General features: G+C 43.9%; 1 non-coding gene across 1 annotated transcript; it reads right to left on the bottom strand.

The window, feature by feature from the left end:
* Nucleotides 1-2,937: 2,937 nt before the first annotated feature.
* Nucleotides 2,938-3,021, bottom strand: trnal-uaa (transfer RNA leucine (anticodon UAA)). The gene has a single exon. It is a non-coding gene; the product is annotated as a tRNA-Leu (tRNA).
* Nucleotides 3,022-5,166: the final 2,145 nt, after the last annotated feature.

The raw sequence follows: 5,166 nt of genomic DNA on the forward strand, positions 1-5,166 counted from the left end.
AAAACTGAACACAGTATTGCAGGTGAGGCCTCACCAAGGCCCTGTAAAGCTGCAGCAAGACCTCCCTGCTGCTATATTCAAATCCCCAAGATATGGGACCAACATGCTATTTGCCTCCTTTCTGTGTGCTGCACCTGCATGCCAACCTTCAATGACTGATGTAGCATGACACCCAGATCTCGATGCACTTCCCCTTTGCCTAATCTGCCGCGATTCAGATAATATTCTGCCTTCGTGGTTTTGCCACCAAAGTGCATAACCTCACATTTATCGTTATTACACGACATCTGCCACGCAATTGTCCACTCACCTGACCTGTCTAAGTCACCCTGCAGCCTCTTAGCATCCTCCTCACACGTCACACCGCCATCCAGCATATTAGCATCTTCAAAATTTGAGATATTATACACAATTCCTTCATCTAAGTCATTGATGTATATTGTAAATTGCTGGGGTCCCAGCACTGAGCCCTGCGGCACCCAACTCGTCACTGCCTGCCATTGTGAAAAGGATCCGTTTATCCCGACTCTGTCAACCAGTTCTCTATCCACATCAATACATTACCTCCAATGCCATGTGCTTTAATTTTGCACACCAACCTCTTGTGTGGGACCTTGTCAAAAGTCTTTTTAAAGTCACACTACACCACATCCATTGCTTCTCCCTTGTCCGCTCTACTAGTTACATCCTCACAAAATTCTCAAAGATTTGTCAAGCATGATTTCCCTTTCATAAATCCATGCTGATTTGGACCGATCCTGTTTGTGCTTTCCAAATGTGCTGCTATGTCATCTTTAATAATTCATTCCAACATTTTCCCCACCACTGATGTCAGGCTAACTGGTCTGTATTACCTGTTTTCTCTCTCCCTCATTTTTCAAAATGTGGTGTTACATTCGCTACCCTCCAGTCCATACGAACTGATCTAGAGTCGATGGACTGTTAGAAAATGATAACCAATGCATCCACTATTTCTAGGGCCACTTCCTTAAGTACTCTGGGATGCAGACCATCAGGCCCCGGGGATTTATCGGCCTTTAGTCCCATCAATTTTCCGAACATAATTTCCCACAAATAAGGATTTCCTTCAGTTCCTCCTTCTCACTAGCCCCTCGGTCACATACTATTTCCAGAAGGTTATGCGTGTCTCCCTTCGTGAATGCAGAGCCAAAGTATTTGTTCAACTGGTCTACCATTTCTTTGTTCCCCATTATAAATTCACCTGAATCTGACTGCAAGGGACCTACGTTTGCCTTCACTAATCTTTTTCTCTTCACATATCTATAGAAGCTTTTATGTGCCCAGCAAGCTTCCTCTCATACTCTATTTTCCCCCTCCGAATTAATCCCTTTATCCTCCTCTGCTGAATTCTAAATTTCTCCTCGTCCTCGGGTTGATACTTTTTCTGACCAATTTATATGCCTCTTCCTTGGATTTAACGCTATTCTTAATTTCTATTGTTACTCACGGTTGAGCCACCTTTCCCGTTTTATTTTTACTCCAGACAGGGATGTCCAATTGTTGAAGTTCATCCATGTGATTTTAAATGTTTTCCATTGCCTATCTGCCGTCAACCATTTAAGTATCATTTCCCAGTCTATTCTAGCCAATTCATGTCTCATACCATCGAAGTTACCTTTCCTTAAGTTCAGGACCCCAGTCTCAGAATTAATTGTTTCACTCTCCACCTTAATAAAGAATTCTATCTTATTGTGGTTACTCTTCCCCAAGGGGCCTCGCACAACAAGATTGCTAATTAGTCTTTTCTCATTGCACATCAACCAGTCTAGGATGGCCAGCCTTCTAGATGGCTCCTCGACATATTGGTCGTGTAAACCATCCCGAATACACTCCAGCAAATCCTCGTCCCCCGTATTGCGACCAGTTTGGTTAGCCCAATCTATATGTCGATTAAAGTCTCCCATGATAACTTCTGTACCTATGTTGCACACATCCCTACTTTCTTGTTTGATGCTGTTCCCAAACTCACTACGATTGTTTGGTGATACACAACTCCCACTAGCGTTTTCTTCCCTTTGATATTCCGCAGCTCCACCCACACAGAATCCACGCAAATGTCCTTCCTTACTATTGCGTTAATTTCCTCTTCAATCAGCAATGCCACCCCACCTCCTTTTCCTTTCTGTCTATCCTTCCTGAATGGTGAATCTCCGTGGATGTTGCGTTCCTAGCCTTCCTCATGCAGGAGCCATTTCTCCGTGATGTCAATTACATCATATTCATTAATTGATGCCTGTGCAGTTAATTTGTCCACCTTATTACGAATACTCCTCGCATTGAGGCACAGTGCCTTCAGGCTTGTTATCTTAACACACCTTGTCCCTTTAGAATTTGGCTGCAATGTGGTCCTTTTTGTTTTTTGCCTTGGGTTTCTCTGCCCTCCACCTTTACTTTTCAGCCCCCATTTTACTTCCCTCTGTCTCCCTGCAAAGTTTCCCATCCCACTGCCATATTAGTTTAACCCCTCCCCAACAACACGAGAAAACTCTCCCCTGTGGACATTGGTTCTGCCCAGGTGCAAAGCGTCCGGTTTGCACTGGTCACAGCTCCCCCAGGAAATTTAATCCCTCCCTTCTGCACCACACATTCATCTGAGCTACCCTGCGATTCCTACTCTGACTAGCAGGTGGTAGTGGTAGCTATCCTGAAATTGCTACCTTTGTGATCCAATTTGTTAATTTACCTCCCAGCTCCCTAAATTCAGCTTGTAACTCCTCAGACAGAGTGAGTCAGACTCAAACACAAACACATAAAGAGCACTCTTAAGACAGAGAGTGAGAGGCACAGAAACATTGCATAAACCCATTTCTTTGTCAGTTGAGAACGTTATAAAGTTATCGACATGTGCAGATTCAACAGAATATATTGAGGTATAACTGAACAGGATGGGAGGAAATCGGTTTGAATTTGAAGATTTACCAGGAGTGGGGTTACGAACCCACGCAGCTATACACCCATTGGATTTTACGTCCAACGCCTAAACCACTCGGCCATCCTGGTTTTGTCAGTATTCGGCTTTTGTCTCTGTGAGAATCTGGGCTGCAGCTCCACTCTCACAGACACAGGTTTTCAATGAGCATTTTCAAATATTTTTAGTAATATTGACACAGGTGAAACTCTCCTATTCTTTTTCGAGTAATGCTCTGGAAACTTTCACACCCACCCGAGGGTGCAGACGGAGCTTCAATTTAACATTTCATCCGAAAGTCAACAGCTTCAACAATGCAAAATTTCCCAAGTACTGCATTTGAGTGTCAGCCAAGATTCTCTGCTCAAGTCTCAGGAGTGGGACTTACACACACAACCTCCTGATTCAATCGAGAATGCTGCCACTGAACCAAAGCCGATACCAAAGCTCACATCCGTATTACTTTCCCCAAGTCTTTTTACAACGTTCCAGGACATATCGAAGTAATATTCAACATTTTGAAAAAGCTCCATCCTCGTCGGGGAATTGAAGCCCGACCTCGCACATGACAGGGAGGGATACTAACTAATACACTAACGAGGAACTGAAGGGTTTTTGCTTTGTCAGAGCAGGAATCGAGCTGTGAACAGAACTGGACACCATGAGAAGTCGACAGGCACATTGAGAGACACAGGCAAACCGACAAACAGGGAGAGACAGACAGCGAAATAGAGACAACGTGAGACAGAAAGTATGAGACTGAGAAGGAGAGACAGACTGAGTGAGAAAAAGACTCAAACACACACATATGCAGAGATGTGTGTCTGTGTGCTCTATAAAGAGAGAGAGGGAAAGAGTGAGAGAAAGACAGTGACAAAGACAGTGACAAAGAGAGAGACAGAGAAAGAGTGAGCGGCAGATAGAGAGATAGACAGAGATATAAACAGAAAATGATGGAAATACTGAGCAGGTTAGAGAAAGGAACTAACAGAGACAGGCAAAGAGAGAGACAGGTAGAGACATGGACAGACAGAGATGATGGGAATGAGAAAGACTGTCAGACAGAGAGACTGAGAGAATCCCATTGGAACAGAACTGGACATCGTGAGAAAGAGGCAGATAAGTTGAGAGACAGGGAAACATGGAGAGACAGACAGCGAGATAGAGACAAAGAGAGACAGAAACTTTGAGACTGAGAGGGAGGGTCAGAGTGAATGACAGAAAGACTCAAACACATACATACACAGAGATGTGTTTGTGTGCTCCATAAAGAGAGGGAGGCAAATAGTAATGGAATGACAGAGACAAAGACAGGGACAAAGAGAGAGACAATGAGGGAGACAGATAGAGAGAAAGACAGATATAGAGAGAGATAGAGACAATAATTCTGTTCTGTCTTTACAAAGGAAGATACAAAAAACCTTCCAAATGTACTAGAGGACGGTGAGTCTAGTGAGAATGAGGAACTGAAATATATCCTTATTGGCGGGAAATTGTGTTCGGGAAATTGATGGAATTAAAGCCTGATAAATCCCTGGGTCCTGATAGTCTGCATCCCAGAGTACTTAAGGAAGTGGCCCTAGAAATAGTGGATGCATTGGTGATCATTTTCCAACAATCTATCAAATCTGGATCAGTTCCTATGGACTGGAGGGTAGCTAATGTGATGGCACTTTTTTAAAAATGAGAGAGAGAGAAAGCGGGTAATTCTAGACCGGTTTGCCTGACATCAGTAGTGGGGAAAATGTTGGAATCAATCATTAAGGATGAAATAGCAGCCCATTTGGAAAGCAGTGACAGGATCGGACCGAGTCAGCATAGATTTATGTAAGGGAAATCATGCTTGACGAATCATCTGGAATTTTTTGATGATGTAACGAGTAGAGTGGACAAGGGAGAACCAGTGGATGTGGTGTATTTGGACTTTCAGTAGGCTTTTGACAAGGTCCCGCACAAGAGATTGGTGCACAAAATCCAAGCGCATGGTATTGGGATTAATGTACTGACGTGGTAGAGAACTGGTTGGCAGACAGGAAGCAGAGACTCGGGATAAACAGGTCCTTTTCAGAATGGCAGGCAGTTCCTAGTGGGTTGCCGCACGGCTCAGTGCTGGGACCCCAGCTCTTTAAAATATACATTAACGATTTGGTTGAAGGAATAGAGTGTAATATCTCCAAGTTTGCGGATGACACTAAACTGGGTGGCGGTGCGAGCTGTGAGGAGGATGCTAAGAGGCT

Source organism: Pristiophorus japonicus, chromosome 23, assembly GCF_044704955.1.
Source record: "Pristiophorus japonicus isolate sPriJap1 chromosome 23, sPriJap1.hap1, whole genome shotgun sequence".
Taxonomy (NCBI): Eukaryota; Metazoa; Chordata; class Chondrichthyes; family Pristiophoridae; genus Pristiophorus; species Pristiophorus japonicus.